General features: G+C 39.1%; 1 protein-coding gene across 3 annotated transcripts in view; it reads right to left on the bottom strand.

Moving 5' to 3' along the window:
* The window catches only part of Hpse2 (heparanase 2 (inactive)), a 449,190-nt gene that overhangs the window by 417,913 nt on the left and 8,807 nt on the right, over nucleotides 1–22,470 (bottom strand). The window lies entirely within an intron of this gene.

Below are 22,470 nucleotides of genomic sequence, written 5' to 3' on the forward strand. Positions count from 1 at the left end.
GTGGTGAATCCAACACTGTACACAGGTGTACAGACTCTATACAAATGTCTATCTATGCCTTCAAAAGACCCACAGATATTTAGTGAGCTGCTTATGCTATTATGTTTCCTTTCCTATGTGGCATATTTTCCCTTTAATAGGATATTCAAATACCAAAACATTCAAACTGATGGCTATGTAATGGTGGAATATAAGTACCCTGAAAGGCAAGTAAATGAAAGATTTGGGGACAGGGAGATGCTTTGGGAAACTCAGATCATAACATAAATTGTGGTTATCTGATAATGATGAAATAAGAGAAGCCATATCAAACCTCTCACCTGAATCACCTTAATAAGTGAAAAAGAATAAAAATCCACAAAGCAATGGTTGAGACAGAAAATATATGGCAGAGGTAGCTAAGGGAAGGAAAACAAACATGCTGATTCCTTGGTGCTTCATCTCATTGCTAGACACAGTTCTCGTCAGTGCAGAAGAGGAGCCCAGACATAATTCAATTGTGAATTGAAGAGTCAGAGTTCAAACTTAGAAGAGGCCAACACAACTAGAACTTAGAGGAGAGAAAACAGGAGACGGAGGAAGTATAGGAAGAGCCTAAGCTCTAGAGAGCTGCAGAGAAATGCCCTGGCATGTATATGAACACTAAGCTAAAGAAAAGAACCACCAGGCCGGATTAAGTATAACAATTACCATAATTAACACAGGAAAAGCTAACACAAGAACATAATTCATGTTCTAGATAACCAGAACAAAAAGATTTCATAATATACAGACATATTTAAGAGAGAAAGAATTTTAACTGCTGGGTGCCAGTGGCTCATACCTATAATCCTAGCTAGTTAGGAAGGATTAGCTACTCTGAGGATTGTGGTTCAAAGCCAGCCTGAGCAGTAAAGTTTCTGAGACTTTTATCTCCAATTAATCACCCAAAATTAAAATTAAAAATTAAAAAAAAACAAAAGTGGATCTGTGGTCCAAGGGGTAGATTTCAAGCCTTGAGTAAAAATGCTCCATCACAAAGTAATAAAATAATAAAACTGCTTACAAAGACTATCACTTGTTTCATCTACCCCCAGATAATTTCTCCTCTAAATCTAATTGAGAGGTTTACCAAATACACTTGAAACAGAAGCAAATAGAACAATCGATTGGGGAAAAACACACATACACACAAAACAAAAAACGTGGTTCTTATTTCCTAGGGCCTTAGAACTTCAGACCAGATGCAGCTAACCAAAGCCATCGCAGTAAGGGAATATTTGGGGAAAAGGCAGGACTCAAGAGTTGCAAGAGAGAGTAAATCTGATTTTTTTTAAAAAGGAGCCTTTGGACAAGTGAAATAATTTGTTTAAATATTTTTAGAATATCGAAATGGAAATTCATTTGCAGAGATGAAAAGCTATCCTTGGAAAAAGCCCCCTGAGCTCCTCCTGGGCCCATATGGACCAGGTTGTGTGCTCATGACTTTTCGGTCCTGAGGACAATTGGAAATTCCACAGTCTCTTCTCGCTGCAAGAGTCCTGTTCCTCCACATGACTTTTCCCCCTTTTAACACCACAAGAGACATCGAATTAACTTTCCTGCCACACACAGCTGGCACCAAAGCAAACCAAGCTGTGAGGTGGCTGACCCAGAATTACTGATGAATGCTCAAAGTAAACATGCTTTCAGCCAATCTGGAATGGTATACTTCTAAGAGCACAGAGAACTCTTAAACTTAATTAACTCATCAGGACAAACTGTCCATCCAATGGAAGTTTTGCAGTAATGAATATCAGACCGCAGATCTTCCTGCAGCTGAGCTTGTTTATCATTCGAGGAGGCTGCTTCTGCATGGCTCATAGAGAGTTTTGGGATTTTTATTTTCACTGGCTTCTGGCTTCTTATATTTATATAAACAGGCCAAGAAAGAAAAACACACATACGAGCAAGTTTAAATGGACGATCCCATGCCCTCCACCCCCCCACACACACACAAAGGCAAAAACACCTACCTTTTTCCTTTTCCACATGTCAGAGTGGACAACTGAGGAAGAAAAGGCCAAGTTTGGGAGAAGAAAGGGCTTCAGTAAAAACATGAATTTCCCTAAGTGGCTTTGTCATTGTTTGGAAGTTTTAATAAAGTGCTCTCTATTGCAAAATCTTATTGCCTACTGTAAGCTATTACCTATCCCTCCCCCCCCCAAATGACATCAGACCCACACAAAGACTCCAGCCTCACCGAAGGAAAGGCCAAGGGAATCTTTGGAATGAGCTCACTTGACTCCATGACATAGATAACCAATGCTCTGTAGAAAAAGGCTGTTTTTTTCCAGTTGTTTTGTTTACCAGTTTTGTTTTGGTTTTTTTTTTTTCTGTAGACTATGATCCACTAAGTGGGCTCTTACCACAGCTGTAAGGGAAACAGGGTATCTGTGTGGATCCTTTTTGAGACAGAACTAAACCCTTTGAAAGATTCTAGAAGGTCTTGCTAGAGGGAACTTCAAGAACTACGTACTGGCCTGCATCAGAAGTGGACAGGGTACCTCTAGTCCTCTGGGAACTAGCCCAGGTAAACAATTTGGTTACCTTTAAGAAATGCCTCCACTGCCTATCTCCTGGTAGAGATGGGCTAGCTTTTTAAGTATAGTCATGCATATCACAGATCACTTGATGTGCCAACTATGCAGTGACTCATCTAAACAAGCATTCCTTTGTGAAGTGCCCACCATGCATCAGACATGGGGCTAGTACTTTACATTGATATGATGTTGTCGTATAGTAGCACAATGAGGCACTGTAGAGCAATAGTTAAGAACATAGATCCCCATTTCAGACAACCTCAATGTTTTACCTCATCACTTACAAAGCTGAGTGAATTGGAAAACTTATATAACTACAGTGATTCTTGGCTTCCACCTCTATCTATAAAGAAAATGAGAGATTTTACTGCACAGAATTTCTGAGTGTGAAATCAACTAATAAACGTTAGCTATTTTTATTATGGCTTAAATCAAGACTAAAACTAAACTAAAGCCTAGCAGATTAACTGACAAGGAGTTTCATCCAGGCCTTTGATTCCAAATCCAAAGTCCTTAATGATTATACCAGCTTGACTCGAGAGTCTCAGAACCAAGGGTCTATGGAATACTGGTCCTAGGAAATTGTATATTTTATCTCTCTTGGAGATTCCACTACGTATTAGTATATTACAAGCTCTTTAAAGAAACCTACTTCACTTGTCTTGACCCAATATCTCACAGACATATTTGACAATGTCATAGATATTCAGGATTGCAAAAATATCCTTTGCTAAAAAAATAGGTACAACCATCACAAATAAAATGTGACATTAGAAAATGTGACATCGCCATTACTAATAACACTAGGTTAACTGTGCTTTATGGAATTGCATTTTCTTTACTGTATGCAATGTTTTATAAGGGTTTTTTTAAACCAGATAAAACAGTTTGTGAAATTGAAGTTTCAAAAGAAAATACAGGCCCAGAAAAAGTACAATTACTTGGCCAAAACAATGGAACCAGGAACAGAATCTAATCCTCAGACTTTATCTAACATTGTCTTCTATGCCAATGTCCAAAGTGGGCTATATGTGCACTATAGATGTGAAGAGAAAATAATGTAGCATCTATTGATGCATTTCAGTCTGCTACAATGTATGTATGCTTTGTGAGTTTAGCATATTAGTTTAGCATATAATTAACACCTAAAAACTGCATAATTGATAAATACACAAGCAAAATTCATGAGTATGCTTGAAGTATTTTAACTAACAGAAAGACTATCAAAAAAGCTAACAGTGTATTATGCCAAGTTCTAGACATAAAAAGTAGCATGCTGCTTGTGAAAGAAGGCAACAAAGGGTAGAATAGAATAGAGTAACTATGGCATTCCACAGTGGCATCTTCCAAACCAAGGTTCATTTCTTCTTTAAAATTCAAAGGAAGGAGCTAGGCACTGGTGGCTCATGCCTGTAATCCTAGCTATTCAGGAGGCTGAGATCCGAGGATTGCCATTCAAAGCCAGCCCAGGCAGAAAAGTCTTTGTGAGACTCTTACCTCCAATTAACCACTCAAAAAACAGAAGTGGAGCTGTAGCTCAAAGTGCTAAGGCACTAGTTTTGAGCAAAAAGAGCTCAGGGACAGAGCCCAAGCCCTGAGTTCAAGCCCCATGCCTGACAATAAATAAATAAATAGAGACAAAGGAAGGGAAAGTACTCTCAAAATTGAAATAAATTTTCATCATGTTTACAATTACAAGCTGAATAGAAACCAATTGGAAAAAACATATATAATTTAAATTACCATCAGTTTAATATACTAGATAACACAATTTTATTTAAATAACAAGTTATCACTTGTTACTCAACTATAATTAAGACTTAAGATGCAAATCATGACCCAATTTCTCACATAGCAAATGAGAATGGAGTGAAGGCTTGGTCAAGTGGTAGACCACTTGTCTAACAAGCTCAAGGTCCTGAGAGAAAGAAAGGAAGAAAGGAAGGAAGGGAGGGAGGGAGGGAAGAAGGGAGGGAGGAAGGAAGGAAGGAAAGAAAGGAAAAAAGGGAGGGAGGGAGGGAGGAACAAAGGGAAGGAAATAGCTGATTGTTGTGGTTCAGCTGCTACTCAAAAGCAGAGGTAGGAGGATCACAGTCCAAATCTAACCTACGTATGAATCCCTATCTGAAAACCAAACTAAAAACAAAAGAAGTAGGGACATGGTTCAAGTGGTAGAGAATCTGCCCTAACAAAAATAAAGCCCTGAGTTCAATCCCCAGTATTGGGGGGTGGGCAAGAAACAGAGGAGGAGGAGGAGGAAACAGCGGCAGTGGCCTACACCATGATCCTCCTGTTTACACTTTTTGCTAGTTGGGGTGACACGCACATACCACCACACCCAGCTTTTCCTATTGAGATAGAATCTTGTGAGTGTTTTTACCCAGAAACCAGGATTCTCCCTATGTCAACCTCCTCCATAGCTGATAACAGACATGCATTACCACATCTAGCTACCAATTGAGATGGGGGTCTCATGAACACTTTGGGGGCAGGGGGAATGTAGGGGTTGGATTGGCTTTGAGCCATAATTCTCCCAATATCTACTTCCTGAGAAGCTAGGATTATAGGTATGAGTCCATCCACACCCAGCTACCACCTTTTGTGTAATTAGACTATTCCTACTTCTGTTGCTAGAACCTTCTGTGGCATGCTCTTTGCTTTCACGGTGTCCAATGTAATCATACTGTTTAGGTATTAAGTCTGTCCCTGTTTGGTCCCCATGAACATGAAACAATTAAACTGGTATGACTCAGAACCAACACAATCCTAAAGATCAATAAATGTAGATCAGAAATTCCCATGAGGGAAGTGTTCATCTGGACAACTTAGAATGCCGATCTGCTACACTTATTAGATCATCACTAAGATGAAACATAAAGTCACAAAATCCACTAAGAATGACTTATGTGAGGAAACATTCACCGACGCAAGCAACCCCGCATGACTCCCATCCAATCAGGCATGGACCACCTACAAATGCACAGAGAGATATCAAGACAAATTCCAGAAAATGGAGACATAGGTTTTCCGTTGATGTTAGTTTTGGTGTTTATTTTCATTGCTGCTGTTGTTGACTTTTTAGGAGGGGGGCAAAAGAGGGACCTGGGAATGGAAGTAGTCATAGTATTCAATATGCACTATGTAAACAATGAGCTATGCAACTTGAGGGCAGGGACAGGAGGGGAAAAAATGAGGAGAAACAAAGGAAAAGGTGGACATTGTCCAAGAAGCATTGTATTTACTACCTGACTTATGGAATTGTAACCCCTTTGTGCAACAACTTAACAAGAACAGTTTTTTTTAAAAAAAGTAAATAGCTGAACATGATTTCTGATGACTCTTTCCTACCTCAAAACTATGATCATGTTTCCAGGTTAAAACTGACACTCTATATCTAGTACATATCTTATCTTCCAAGAGCTCCTTCTAAGCAAACACAGTGTTTTACATATCTGTAAATAGCCAACTGCCTCTTCTCCAACTCCCAGGAGAACATCCTACCAACTTTAATAAGTATAGGAGGAAGAATACTAAACATAGTGTTAGAAGCACCAAGTTCAAGTTTTGCTCTGTGCAAATGAATAGCTGTGGGAACTTGGGTAAACCATCTGATTTCCACATGGGGTTATGTTCATTGAAATAAGAAGATTAAATGATGCATAGCTTTGTATCAATGAATGCATCCAGCCCCATAGTAAGAAATATTCCAAAAATTGCATCTGTACTGAATATGTACCAACTTTTTCCTCTTGTCATTACTTCCTAAATAAATACAGTCTAACAACTATTTATGTAACACATTGTATTTGGTATTGCCAGCAATCTAGAGCTGAGGCTGAAGTATGCAGAAGGATGTGTGCAGGCTCTCTGCAAAGACATCATTTTCTATAAGGAGCCTGAGCACCTGAAGACTCTGGTATCTGCCCAAGGCTCTTCAATCAATTCTCCATGGAGAAGGATTATGTATATATAACAAAATTCCATATAAGTGGAAAATAAAAATGCTAAAGGGAAACATGAATTTGATGAACAAAGATATATCCCTTTCTTCAGTACTACCTGAGCTTAATACTACTGAACTATACATCTAAAATGATCATAATAGTCAATTTTTCCCAAGCTAACAATAATTCATAGTAGCTACCAAAATATCTTCCAGGAGTGATAAAAAGAACAGTCAAAACAACAACAAAGACCTGGTGTCCAATCATGTCAATCATGTCAGCTCACACAACTCACTTGTTTCTTTCATTATGTTTTCTGCTTAGACATGCAGAAAATTGTTTTTAATTTGGCACAGTCCCATTTGTCTGTTTCTGTTTTTGTTACCTGTGCTTTTAGTGTCCTAAGAAATCAGTGCCAAAACAAACGCCATGCAGATTTTACCCTGTGTTTTCTTCTAGCAGCTGTACAATATGAGGTCTTAGATTTAAGTCTCTAATCCATTAAGCAGAATTTTGTATATGTTTAAGTATCAAACTCAATTCATTTGTACATGGACATCTTTTTCCAATAGTTTCTGTAAGACTATTATTTCCTTCGTATATGCATTTAGCACCCTTATCAAAGATCAGATGACATGCATGCATGAACTTACTTCTGGTCGAAATTCTGTCTTTATTTCAGTATCATATTGTAATTCTTTTATGTGTGTGCACTAGTCTTGGAACTTGAACTCAGGGCCTGCCTAGGCACTGTCCCTGAGTGTTTGTGTTCAAGGCTAGCACTCTACTACTTGAGCCATGGCTTCACTTCTGGCTATTTTTTGGCGTTTCATTGTATATAAGAGTTGTACAGCTTTCCTGACCCAGCTGGCTTTGAACCTGGATCCTCAGAACTCAGCTTCCTGAGTAGCTAGGATTAGAGGTTTGAGTCATTGGCACCTGGTCTATATTGTAATTTTGTAATGTAAAATGGTGTGGTCTTTACAGGTAATCTACACACACTCTCTCATATACTTCAAATAATTTCTAGATTACCTATCATATCCAATACAATGTAAATAATATGCAAATAGTTGTTATGTTATATGGTCTAGTGAAAAAGAAAGAAAAATATCTATACATGTTCAGTACAGATGCAAACTTTTTTGCAAAATTTTCCTCCATGCTTGGTTGAGTTCACAGATGCAGAACACCCAGATATGATATTGACTATGAATTTTTTTTTAAACTCAGAAAAGGGAACAAAGGCTAATATGGATAAAATGAAAGCTGACTACATTCTTTTCTTTATAGGAATATTTCATATCTCAGTCTAGGTTCCCAGTTATTTCCAGACTCTTTCCAACTTCCAATCAACCAAGACTGCCAGAAAATGAGCATGACAGTGTCCTCCATTGGCTGACCAAGGTCATCAGGGCTTTCCTGCTCACGTCTGTACCTTAACCATAGTTTCTTCTATACTCCGAGAAGAGACTGAATTACTAGAGAACAAGCCAGGTGCTAAAAATTGGCTGCCAGGCTGCGAACAGAAACCAGAAATTCTGACCCTTATTCATCATAGCCAGCTACTAAGCATTGTCCCATTTAGCTCTTGTCTGTTTCTTGTATTTTTCTTTTTCTTTGTCAGTCGTGGGGCTTGAACTCTGGCCTGGGCACTGTCCCTCAGTTATTCAGCTCAAGGCTAGCACTCTACCACTTGAGCCACAGCGCCACTTCAGGTTTTCGAGTGGTTTATTGGAGGTAAGAGTCTCATGGACTTTCCTTCCCCGGGGTTGGCTTTGAACTATGTTCCTCAGATCTCAGTCTCCTGAATAGCTAAGATTACAGGCATGAGCCACCGGCACCGGCTTCTTGTATTTTTCTTGTATTTTGTCCCTTCTGAATAAACAGCCAAAGATAAGCATTTGAATATCCACGAACCTATTCACAGGCAAACTGTGATTCCTCAAGAAACCCTATCACAAGAGTATATTGACATTAGACTTATAGATTCTCCATAGGTGGGCTACTAGGGGCCTTCATTTCAGAAGACCCAGGGTCCAGACCTATCCCAGTAGATGCTGACAATGGAATCCACTCAGCCTGTGGACCAAGGTTCCAAGCCAGCCCCCCAAGATACAGGCCTTCACCAAACCAGCACCCACATACCCAGCCTCATGCTGTCCCCAGTGGATCCAGACACCAAGACAGCACTTCTATTTTTACACACCAAACTGGCCCCTCTGGAATCAGGCTCCAGGCTTCAGCAAGTGTGTGTGTGTGTGTGTGTGTGTGTGTGTGTGTCCAACAAGTGTGTGTGTGTGTGTGTGTCCAACAAGTGTGTGTGTGTGTGTGTGTGTGGTGTGTGTGTGTCCAACAAGCGTGTGTGTGTGTCCAAAATCAGAAGAAATGAATACATCAAGCAAGTATTAATAGATATGGAGTGAACAATAAATAGCAGGGGACTTCAATGTCACACCTAAACAATATTATAAACCAAATGGACCTCACAAACAGAATCTTCCATACAAGAGTAGCAAAATACACATTCTTCTCACATCCAGACAGATAGATAGTATAGTAGGTCATAAAATAAGCCTTAACAGGGCTGGGAAGGTGGCTCAGTGGTAGAGCGCTTGCCTTGCATGCCTGAGGCCCTGCATTCGATTCCTCAGCACCACATAAGCAAAAAGAAAAAAAGCCAGAAGTGGCGCTGTGGCTCAGGTGGTAGAGCACTAGCCTTGAGCTGAAGAGCTGAGGGATAGTGCCCAGGCCCAGAGTTCAGGCCCCACGACCGAACCCAAAAAAAAAAAAAAGCCTTAACAAATTTAATATTTAAATGACATCATGTATCTTTTTTGACCCCAAATATTAGAAATGAGTATTGGGAGGATTTGGGGAAAATGCAAAACTGCATAAAAATTAAACACCTGCTGAATAAGATTGCAAGCATCCCAACATTACAGCTCAAGGAGCTAAGAAACAAGAATGGACTAAGACCAAAGTTAGTGGGAGGAGGGAAATAATAAAACTAGAACAGAAATAAATGAAATAGACAATAGAAAAGCAATAGAAGCCAGGTGCCAGTAGTTCATGACTATAATCCTAGCTATTCAAGAGGCTGAGATCTGAGGATTACAGTTCAAAGCCAGCACAGGCTGGAAAGTCTGAGAGACTCTTATCTCCAATTAGCCACCAGAAAACCAGAAGTGCACTGTGGCTCAAGTGGTAGAGCACTCGCCTTGAACTGAAGAGCTCAGGGATAGTACACATGCCCAGAGTTCAAGCCCCACAACTGACAAAAAAAAAAGGAAAGAAAGAAAGAAAGAAAGAAAGAAAGAAAGAAAAGCAATAGAAATGATCAATGAAACTAAAAGGTGCTTCCTGGAAGTTAGTAAAGCGTTAGCTGAATTGAGAAAAAGAAGACTCAAAATTACAAAAGAAGGAGAAAAAACATACAATTTATAACACAGAAACACAGGATCCTGAGAAAATAGTATTAGGAACAGTTAAACATGAGCAAATTAGATGATCCAGATGAAATCAATAAATTCCAAAGCATAAACAATATATTAACTTTGAATCAGTAAGAAACAAGCTGAGCCAAGCACCAGTGGCTTGTGCCTGTAATCCTAGGTATTCAGGAGGCTCAAATCTGAGATCACGGTTTGAAGCCAGCAGAAAAGTCTCTGTGAGACTCATATCTCCAATTAACCACTCAAAAACCAGATGTGATATTGTGGCTCAAGTGGTAGAGCGCTAGCACAAAGAGGCTCAGGGACAGTGCTCAGTCCCTGAGTTCAAGCCCTACAAAGAAAGAAAAGGAAGGAAGGAAGGAAGGAAGGAAGGAAGGAAGGAAGGAAGGAAGGGAGGAAGGAAGGAAGGAAAGGAAGGAAGGAAGGGAGGGAGGGAGGGAGGGAAAAAGGGAGGGAGGAAGGAAGAGGAGGGAGAAAAATAATCTGAACAGATTGTAACATAAGGAAATAAAAGCACTAATAAAAATCTCATCAAAGAAAAGCCCTGGATCAAGATGGCTTTACTGATGAATCCTACCATTTAAGAAACAAATACTAATCCTTCACAATTGCTTCTGAAAAAATAAAACAGAAAAAAATAAAAAAGACACATATTACCCTGATAGCAATCCAGCATTACCCTAATACCAATACCAAACAAAGATCCTCCTAGAAAAGAACATTATAGAACAGTACTCCTCATAAACAAGGGTGCAAAAAGCTCTCAACAAAAGGACTTAACAATGCATCAAAAAGGCTTCATTATGCTCATGAGCTGAAAGACCTAAAAAATTCCTTTAGAGAGAAAAAAATACAGTAGGTATCAAAAAAAGAATGAGTATTTTCTATGTTAAAAATGAGAATTTTAAAGAAAGTCTAAAAAGCAGAAGAGAAAAAGGTACCATTGGGGTAAAAAATTTAGATCTTTCTACTTCTTCAGTAAGAAAGAATATAAATTTCCCTTCAGAAGTCCGTGGAGGCATGGCTCAAGCACCTGTCTTGCCCCGAGTTCAAACTCCAGTACCACAAAAAAAATAAATAAATAAATAAATCATGCAATCATCACATAGATCTTACCTTACTCAATGTCTGTCAAAAGCCAAAACCTGAAGCTTAGAATGTTTGTGTTCTCTCCTGGGCATCTGTGCTCTGGATTCACTTGTTTTGTTATTGTTGCTGTTTTTATTTGGTTGTGTGTGTGTGTGAAGAAAAACAACATAAAGTGATAGGAGGCAGCTAGTAATGAGCCATGGGAATATGCAAAGTGAACCAAGGTCTCTGGGAGAAAAAATACTGTAATTAAACTTCCTGACTCCCAGGTGATCCCAGCCTTGTAGACTGAACCTTGGGATAGGAATGTCTCACTGGCCCCACCCTAAGTACTCACCCTGGAGACAACTTGCTTGTAATCTATAGAAATTGTCTTCATAACCAGTTACTTAAGCTATGTTTGCAGCCACAAACTAAAATCAGGAGAAATGCCTTGCCTCTCTGCTTTCCAGTTTTGTATATGTCATTCTAGGCCATTCTCTCCACGGTCACTTGGCCAGAAAACAGATACAATCTCGGTGACAAGATTCTGAAACCACCTAGAAGGAATAGCAGATCACCTCCAAATGAAACCTATTACCCACAATAACTAGGCTGCACCTAAAACAGGACGTTGGTCCCAGGGGAACCAGATTGCTCCCTCATGGGATGGCAAGTGAAAACAACTTCTCCAGAGCAATAGGGAACCAGAACAGAGATAATGATCAACCACTACACACCTGTAACTGGGTCTCTTCATGCATACCTTTGCCCCTGCCTCTAATTCCTCCTCTATTTAAACCTAACACTCATGTCTATGCCTCAAAGATGGATGAAGAAAAATGAATGTGAGATCCTCCTATGACATCGTGCCTTACAGTAAATCTCCTTTTCTACTACATTTTTTTCCTAATAAACTTTCCCCATCACTTTCATTATGCTCGGTGGCTTATCTGAATTCTTCTCTCACTGAATGCAAATACAGAAGTAACACAGCAAAGTGTTAGGAACTAAGTACTGGAGCTAAACTGCAGAGTTTAGGGCTGGGGTGGGGGGCAGGGATAATAAAACCCTGACTTATTTATCATTTCTATAGACAAGAAATTTATCCTCTCTGAGCCTCAATTTCTTCTTCTACAATATGGAAAGAACAATGGACACCAAAAAAATTACATGAAACATCACCAAAGTAGGTGTGGTCGTAATCCCAGCAATTCCCAGAGGCTAAAGGGGGAAGAGCATGAGTTTGAGGCCAACTTGGATCACATATTAAGTTCTATGCAAGACTATCTCAAAAAAAAAAAAGAAAAGAAAAAGAGCATGCTTCACAGGAAATCAAGAACATGAAAATCTAATCCTCAAAGGGTAAAGAAAATTATACAAATCATATATCTAATAAGGGCTTGCACTCCCCAAACATATTTATTCTTAAGTCTTGTTTTCTTTTTATTGCTAAATTCTAACCATTTAAAATGGGCAAAGGATTTGTTTGGCTATTTCCCCAAAGAAGACATAACCAATAGCCAAGACATACAGGAAAGATTCTTAAATTAACACCATTACCCACCAGGACGATGTAAACCAAACCACAATGAGATAACATTTCACAAGCACTCAGAGAGCTAGAATCAAAAAGAAAAAAATAACAAGTGTTGACAAAAAACATAGGAAATTGAAAGCATTAACAGTGTATATACCCTGCTAGCATTTCAAAAGTAAACTGGTACCACCACAAGAAGTAGTTCTTTCATACAACTGCCATGTGGCTAAGCATGCACATTCACTTCCAGGTATATATCCTAGGGAAAGAAAATCACAGGTCTCCACAGAAACTTTTCTACAAGTGTTCTGGAATTCGAGTGCACACTCAGCTGATAAATAAACAGCATGGGGTATAGTCACATAGGGGTACCTAACTCAGCAGTTAAGGAAAGTGAGGATAAGCAACTCCATCACAAAGGATCTAGCCAGGGAGAAAAAAGATAGAAGAATGGTGATTGTCTGGTATGGGACTGAGGAGACAGGGGGTTTCGAGGAAATGGTTAATGGCTGCAGGTTTGGAAACTGTGGTGAGTGAATACTCAGCCTTATACATAGACTAAAAGTTACTGAGTTGTAAAGTTTAAATCATAGAGCTGTGCCCAATGTAAATTATATCTGGATAATGCTGTTTCTGTAATAAAGAAATGGGTTAATAGAGTCAATGCTTATAAAGTTTCTAGCCCAGTGACAAGCACATTGCAAGTATTCAATAAGTGAAGGCTCATGTTGTTATACACTTGATCTTGTATATATATGTACATATATTAATTAATGAGACTCACTTGATTTTTAAAAATACAGAATCGAGGCTGGTAAGGTGGCTCAGTGGTAAGAGTACTTGCCTTGCATGCATTTGGCCCTGGGTTCGATTCCTCAGCACCATATAAGCAGATAAAAAGCCAGAAGTGGTGCTGTGGCTCAAGTGGTAGAGTGCTCGCCTTGAGCTGAAGAGCTGAGGGACAGCGCCCAAGTCCGGAGTTCAGGCCTCATGACCAACAAAAACAAAACAAAATAAAACAACACACAGAATCACCTGGACCCTTAACCTTCAACTCCTAAGGCCATTCTGAAACTCAGGTAAAACTACTGACCTGCTGCCCTAAAGCGCTCATTTACAATTAAAGAACAGCAAGAATTTGCGTCAGGACACCTGTGAGATCTTCCTCACATGTCTTCTTTCAAATGTACTTTATTGCTTCTTTCTCAGTAATTTGGTCATATTTCTGCCAAGTCATGATATAGTCTGTAATTTTTCCCACAAAAGCAAGTTCTAAAAGGGCAAGGCCCGTGTGCCATTCATCTCTGTACGCTCAAAGGAAGCCTGTTGCAAAGCTGGTATCTAGGAGGTGCTTCCCTGAAGAAACATTTTAACTGTGAAAATGTCTGGATTTCTTGATATTTCTCACCTCCCTGAACTTCTGGATCAGCTCCTTTATGAAAAGGAGAAAAGAGTTTTGATAACCCATGAATTTAACAATTAAACCACCTCTCTACTTGATAGATGAGAATTCCTCAAGTCTTGGGCTGGGAAGGTAGCTCCGTAGTAAAGTGCTTGCCTTGCATACATGAGGCCCTGAGTTTGATTCCTCAGCACCACATAAGCAGAAAAGGCCAGAAGTGGTGCTGTGGCTCAAGCGGTAGAAGTGCTCACCTTGAGCTGAAGAGTGCAGGGATAGCACCCAAGCCCAGAGTTCAAGTCCCATGACCGACCAAAAAAAAAAAGTTTAGCATACTGTTCCCATTGACTACAGGTGGGCTCTAGATTTGACTATCAGTACAGACCATCCCGGGTTGTCTTAGATAGGTAGGCATGTTCAAACCACCTGGGGAGATTGCTTTATATTGGAACATTGAAATTACAGCTTGGAGATTTGTTTCTTTGGCCTAAGACTAAATAATTTTTTAAAGTTGTCTTTCCTAATTCTAGTGGACAATCAGAAACGGGACCAGTGATTAGCCTAGCTAAGTTTCCATCACATGGGACAATTCAGAATACTTGCTCTAAGGGAGAGTGAGAACCAAATCTGATCACTTTCACAAAGACTGTTGGTCTAGTAGTTGGGTCATCTGAATGCTCATTCAGTGTTTGTAGTTATTATCAGATCTGGTAACTTAGCAATAAATACAACAGAGATTTAAAAAAAAAAAAAGTGTAGGCTCCAGCTGTATGTTGGTGACTCACTCCTATAATCCTAACTACTCAGGAAGCTGAGGTCTGAGGATCATAGTTCAAAGCCAGCCTAGGTGGTAAAGTCCTTGTGAGACTCTTATCTCCAATTAACCACTCAAAAGTAACGGAAGTGGAACTGTGGCTCAAAGTGGTAGAGCGCTGGTCTTGAGCACAAAAGCTTAGTAACTCAGTGCCCAGGCCCTGAGTTCAAGCCCCAGACCGACAAAAAATAAAATAAAATAAAACATACAGGGTTGGATTGCGTAGCCCTGTTACTACAGGTAAGCACCTGCCACAATCAAAGAATACATTATCCCCAAGGACAAGTTTTTCCTAGCTGGAAACTATTGATTTCAGCTACAAGGCAGCTCAGTGTCAAGAATGGGGCAAACCACCTGGGCCAGGTGTCAGACAGGCCAGCACCTTCACTGGGAGTGTATTGATGGAAACAGTGAGGGGAAGACGCTTTCAGCAGTTCTGTAACACAGGAAATCCCTCTTACCACACCTTCCTAATTTATGTTGGTTCTTGATCCACACCACATGTGTCCTCTACTCTCCCCACCCCTACTCAGCCCCCCCCCCCCCCCCCCGCCCACCAGTCTTCAATGGGTCTGTTCTACCTTTAGGTGATGAAAACTTAAAACCTGTGCTTATAACTTTCTATGAGAAATTTCATTTGGAACGCTTTCTAAACTTCACCTTCATTGCCACAAGGAAAACAGAAGAAAACAAAAGACCTCAGTCATCCGCTAACACAAAAACCGCTGGTGAAGACATTTAATAAGTGTAAGTTTTCGGCTGGAAGTTGTTGAAAATCCTGACCTTTGGACTGGAGTGCCATTCATTTGCTTCTGCAAATGTTCTATGAAACAATAGTATTTATTTTTTTCCCCAATGGTTTTATGTTACGTGCTTGGTTTCACCTGTGGATTTTAAGTTGGCCCCGCCTGGCCTGTCATTCCTTTTGAATTCACATCACATTGGATTTGCTTTAAGTTCGCTCTTCCAACCAAAGGGGATTCATAATGGCCAGACGAATAAGCCCACAATCTGATTTTTCCAACAATTACCAGAAAATAAACACCCTGAGAAGAGCATGCCTATCAGACCACTGAGAGATACACGAAGATTTATCTCAGTGGTGACTACATGCATTTTTAAGCATGCATGGTTTAGTCACCGTGTCACCAGAAAGTTCTATTTCCTCCTCTCTGCCTACTCACTATGGGCCTCCGGTGTAGCAAATGAAATAGATACTTCCTCCCTTTCACTGAGCACATTGTGATTGCTAATGAATGTCTACATTTAAAAGTCTTTCAGTTCTTTGTTGAAAGTCTCAATGATACTGGCATCCTGCAGACCCCTCTCAAAATCTCTGTCCAGTTCTCTAGACTAATCATCACCTCACCTTGGACTTGAGGCTCTGTTTGAAGGGATTCTGGGATTTAAATCCTAGGTCTTTGAGAACTGCATTCTGCAGCTTCTTAAAAGTTTGTCAGTGAAGAACAGTTCAAAACCACGAAGCTATCAAGGATTAAATTGAACCCAGGACACCAACAAGCACATAGCACGCCTTTAAAAAAAAAAAAAAAAAAAACCACCAAAGAACCAGTCTAGCTCCCAGATGACCTCCATTCAGAGTAGTCTACCACTGCAGAACACAAGTACCTATCTCAGTTCATTCCAGCCGAGTGGAGGGATGACCTTTAGTTGGTATACTTCATTTACAGATGTCAGGCTTAGCTGGGTGCTAGCGGCTCATGCCAGTAATCCTAGCTATGCTCACAAGGCTGAGATCTGAGACTCACAGTTCAAACCCAGCCAGGGCAGAAAAGTCTGTAAGACTCTTTAATTAACCAAAAGTGGAGGTGTGGCTCAAGTGATTAAGAACACCATTTTTGAGTGGGGAGGGAAAAAAAAAGCCAAGTGAGAGCATGAAGCCCTGAGTTCAAGCCCTGGCACAAAAACAAGAGTGCCAGGGGCTGGGAAGGTGGGTCAGTGGTAGAGCGCTTGCCTTGCATGCATGAGGCCCTGGGTTCGATTCCTCAGCACCACATAAGCAAAAAGAAAAAGCCGGAAGTGGCGCTGTGGCTAAAGTGGTAGAGCGCTAGCCTTGAGCTGAAGAGCTGAGGGACAGCACCCAGGCCCAGAGTTCAGGCCCCACGACCAGACCCAAAAAAAAACAAAAAAACAAGAGTGCCAGACTAGAAGTACTGAGTTATAATCCCACCACATACACACCACATACAGACTCATATTACTTCTATGAGTCTGTTTTCTCACAAAACGGAGAAGCCTACATCAAATGTGACTTCTGTACATTACTGTTAGAAGAATGGTAAGAATGTAAAGTGCAATTATGTCTCTTCTTGACTGGCCAAGAAGCTATTCAAAATGAGTACATTTTGCCTTCTTTACTCTATTTTTTAAACCTAAGCCTTATGCCAGGTCTTTATAAATCTCTTCTCAGGCTGACTAGTAGTTAAATTCATAAAGCAGCTTCAAGGAGACAAGCAACACAGAAAGGGCATCGGGAAGCCTGCAGCTGGGATTTCCTTCACATCACAGTTCTGTACTATTTGAATGAAGAGTCAAAACATTTGTAGTGTCACTTTCTGTCTATATCCAAAGCTTTATAAAGCACTTCAGTTAGTAAAAAGAAACCATACTTTGAAGCATGATTAGTTTGGGATTAGTTTTACTGTAACCATTTTCTTGACATTTAAGATGAGTATGAGTGTGTAAAAAAAAAAAGATGTTAGAGGAAAAAGCAATTTAGGTCAAGTTTTAATGTGGAGAGAGAAATACAAGACTTCAACACTGCTTTGCTAGAAATTATAGACAAACAGCAAACAGGTAAGTTTTTTTTATAAACAAAGAAGAAACAATGAAAGAAAATAATTATTACAGCTCATCCAAATTCAGAATACTCTTTAGCCATTAAAAAATGGAACCAAGCATTATACTCATAAACTTATATGTTGAACTGAAACCCCTTTGCACAACTACTTAAAAATAATTTTTTTAAATAATTTTTAAAAATAAATGAAAATATTGGAGGGAAAAAATAAATAAGGGAACTAAAACTTTTTTTAAAAAAGGAAAGAAAATAAAAACATATCAAAATTACCAACTAAAAGGTTTTCCAGGTAAGTCTACAACAATAGGCTACCACTAAATGTTTACAATTTTATATACATCTGTATGTGTTGTAAAAGGTCAGAAAAAACAAGAAGTCACATGATGAAAAGTGATTATAGGTCCAGGCCCTGGAGGCTCACGCCTGTAATCCTAGCTACTCAGGAGGCTAAGATCTGAGGATCATGATTCAAAGTCAACCTGGTCAGAAAAGCCCATAAGACTCTTATCTCTAACCACCAAAATAAGCTGGACATGGATCTGTGGCTCAAGAGGTAGAACAGTAGCCTTTAATGAAAAAGCCCAATGATGGCACCCAGACCCTAAGTTAAAGCCCCAGGACTGATCTGAGGAGATCTGGAATTCAGAGAATATTATAATCAGACACTATATGTAACCCACAGGGTTCGTTTTCTTCTTTTCACAGCATAGGAAAGTTTCAAGAGAATTAACAACTAGCCTGACAGCACTCAGTACAAGCACTGAGATGAGGACAGAAGTCTCCTTGTGACACTCATAGCAAAATGTAAGCCTACAGGTTTAAAAACTGGGAGCAGCTCCACAGCTCATTAACTAAGGGGCCTTCGGCCCTCTGTTCTGTGCCTCAGTTTCCCCACCTGGCAAATGAAATAAACAAGACTTACCTCAAAGTGTTCATAAGCAAATTAGATGTGTTAATGCATGCAAACTGTTTTAAAGAGACCTGACACATAAGCTCTCAATAATATTAGGTAATACAATTATTATATTTTTATGTTATTAAGCTGCAGAAAAACATCGATTCTCTCATAGTTATTTCAGAAATAATGACCTAAATCTGAGTAGTTTATCTTTTCCCAGCTTCCAACTTCACTGTCCATCCTTGGAGACAAAGATTAATCTGATTAATGTGGAAAGATTATACTGTAGAACAATTAGAAATTATATATTGAATATGTAGGACCAAAGCACTTTGAAAATGACGTTCATGGTTTCTTCCTCTTCATGCCTCCGTATCTAGGACAATCCTGGTAAAAATCATTAATAATTAAAAACTATTTATGGATTTGAGAAAAATTACTGGTCGTTTTTACTGTACTGAAGTTTAAAACAAACTGAATGGAATTTAATCCAATTCAATGAGATCATGAAAACCAAAGGATAAAAAGAGTCTAACAAATTTGTACAAAGAATTCATACTTTGAATGGCACAGCTCACTACTCTAGAAATGTGTACTTTGCCTAAATCACCATTTGCTCATTCCCATATCCAGTTTCCCCTTTGTCTCTCTCCAACCTTCCCACCCGCCTACCTCTCTCTGTCTCACAAGTACACACACACACACACACACACACACACTGCTCACAGTTCTAATCCATTGACAGCTGAAAAGTTCATATAGACATGAAGAAGCATTGAGAGTAAGATCGATGAAGAATTCTCAGAAGAGGTTCTTGACTCCCTGAGCCCACACCATGAGACTGGCAGACTAAATAGGCCCAGGAAACTGGGAAAGAAATAGGGGGGGGGTCCTTTTTTTTTTCTTTTTCTTTTCCTCTAAGGTCACCATCTCTCAGGACTTAGGAAAATTTAAATGAGAAATTTACTCACAGTTTATGTTTTACAAGAAATGTGATGAATTACCTATGTTTCCCAAGACCAAATAACAAATTATACAAAAGTAGCCATCATTGAAAGATTTGTGTACTGGCTTTTCTGATGCATTGAAATTCATTAAGCCACCTTCCCAAGCAAGCGGCCAGTGTTTCCTGATCTCTACCATATCCAGCATATGTACAACCCCACAATGACTAGTTGTGATTAAATAACATGATAAGTGCTGTAGGTTGCTGTCCTACAGCTCACATTCAGAGCTGAGGAAACAAATTTCAATGACATTACAGAAAATACATTCATTTTGTTTCCAAAACACAGAATAAAACATACCTATATAACACATCTGATGATTACAAATGCCCTTAAATACAACATTAAGTTGCATCAAATCCCCCAAAAGTTACTGGCAAACTGCAAAATGCCATGATAAAGTTGGTGTAGAAGCTTTCCTTACACCTAAACATGTGCTTTTGGATGATATTGCTAAAGTGACCCTCCCCCACACACAAAAAATAGTAGTACATGATTTAATAATGATATTTGGACCTCACTCATTTTCCTGACTCAGTGTCAAACACAGGCCTGAATCCAGACATAGTGGACCATGCTTGTGATCCCAGCTACTCAGGAGACTGAAGCTGGATGATCACAAGTTCAAGTGGAGCCTAGAAACTTTATGAGAACCTGTCTCAAAATATAATTTTAAAAGGTTTGGAAAACATATCTCTGTGATAGAATATTTTGCCTAGTTTGTGTGAAGCCCTGAATTCAATCCCTTATATTAAGGGGGGGGGGGAACAAATACCTAGTAATTGATACCTTCTAATGAGTAAATGAGCAAATACTATAAAACACTAAGTTTTGTTTGTGCTACAAGGGTACATGAGAATTACCCAGCAATGTAAAAAGCTTTTCTTATTTTATAAGCCCTGCATTTTAAGAATCTAATTAATAATGCTGTTTTAAATTATGCACCTTTTAAGTATGTTTCATACCTTAAACTTTGTTAAGTGTAGTTACTATAAGACACTTTAACTAGTGAACACGAATGGGAGAAGGAAGATGGGGAAAGAAAAGTGCCATGGAAAACTCACTTTGAAAATTTGTCTTTGAGCTAAGGATGTAGCTCCACGGTAAAGCCCTCACCCAGCTTAAGCCAAAGTCCTGGTTCCATCTCCATACCACAAAAGAAAGGAAGAAAATGAGTGAAGGAAGAAGGAGGAGGGATGGAGGGAAGGAAGGAAGGAGGAGAAAGAAAGGGAGGGGAGGGGTAGGGAGGAGGAAGGCAGAGGGACTGAAAGAAGTGTCCTTCCCCCCCTTCTCAGTAAAAGAAACGATAACTTCTTTGTTCCTATAGGACCAACTATATTCTACTATACCTAAAATGCAAGATTTCTATAATTTGATCTAGATTGAATTAACTAAACTTTTCTACATACCTGTACACATTTTTTCTTTTTTATTACATGTTTTAGAACTAACAAAAATATGTTCGAAAAATCTTTCAACTCAGTTTAGAGATAGTTCTAACCAGTATGAATTTTGATGATGGGTGATTTCTAACATGTACGTTATTTTTATATTCTTTCTTTAATTATGAATCGTTTCTAAATTAACAAAAATGAACAAATATGCTTTTGTAAGAAAAAATCTGACATATTTCCAATACATGAACTAAGTCTATTTCTAACATGCATTCTCTATGCAGCCACACTGGCCTTTTTACTGCCAAATACATGCTAGGTTTTGTCCTGTGACCTTTCTCTTGAACTGAATGTCCTCTTATGTCTCTTCTTCTCTACTATCTAAACAACTTTCTTAGGTCTACCCTAACTCCTTCCTAGATCTAGCCAGCACTTGTCTCTATACTATACTCTATATTTGTTCTATCTGGCTCCTCTTCTTTCTACATTATCTTTGTGTTACTCTCCACAAAGAAAGAGAATCTGTGGATATATACTAAAACAGTTACTAATAAATGTTATGGGATTAATATATAAAAATCTATCGTGAGAGATGCTTTGGGGCTGCACAAATGCCATGATTTGCTGTAAAGTTTCACCTGTTCATTTCAACAATATTTAGTGGCTTTTACCAAAATCGATTACTATGCCCTCGTGGTGATTTGGAATAGTATCTTTTATTTATTTTGTGTCCTACCATCCTTTGTCCAGCATGAAATTAAGCACAGAGTGAGGAAGTAATAAATATTGTTGTTATATGTGTACCTGAATTTCAAGAACCATTCTGTAAAATAGGATGAGACAAGGAATTGTGGATTTTTCAAGGCAAATATGTATTTTGGCAGTGTGCCATTTTATACCATGTGTCTTCAGTGAGAAAATATGAATCAAAAGAAAAGAAATTAACTCCCACCTCCATAAAAACTGGAAAACTTTCCTGGAGAAAATGGAGCAATAATAATAGTTATGTCTTAGAATTTACAAAGTACACTGACATGGAAGTGGTGTTGTGGCTCAAGTGGGAGAGCACTAGCCTTGAGCAAAAGAGGTCAGGGTTGGTGCCAAGGCCATGAGTTCAAGCCCCAGGACCAGCAAAAAACAAAAACAAAGTACACTCACGCTAATCATTTAGGATTTCAGGAGCTCTCAGATGAGAAGTCTTTGAAAGTTGTGGTAAAGCAATGTTACATTGGGAACAAGAAAATTAGAAGAGAAATCACATAGGCCCAAAAAGAGAAAATAAAAGTAAAGGCAAAAAAAGAAGCAGATGTGAGGGGAAAAAATACTGTAGCCCCAGTGCAAGGCCACAGAATTTTTAATGGTGAAGTTAATTTAATGCGTAGGCTGAAACCAACCAGACAACTGTGAGGACCAAAGTGGGTGGTTAAAATAATTAACAATGTCATTAAAATAAGCGTTAAGAGCTGACTTCATGAGCAAAGGTAATGAAGGCAAAAAGTGACTAGAGTCTCTTGTTGTATGCCTTCACTCACTTCCTCCTTGATGACTTCCATTTTCTATGGCCTTTCA

The sequence above is a fragment of the Dipodomys ordii genome, unplaced genomic scaffold, assembly GCF_000151885.1.
Source record: "Dipodomys ordii isolate 6190 unplaced genomic scaffold, Dord_2.0 Scaffold36, whole genome shotgun sequence".
Taxonomy (NCBI): domain Eukaryota; kingdom Metazoa; phylum Chordata; class Mammalia; order Rodentia; family Heteromyidae; genus Dipodomys; species Dipodomys ordii.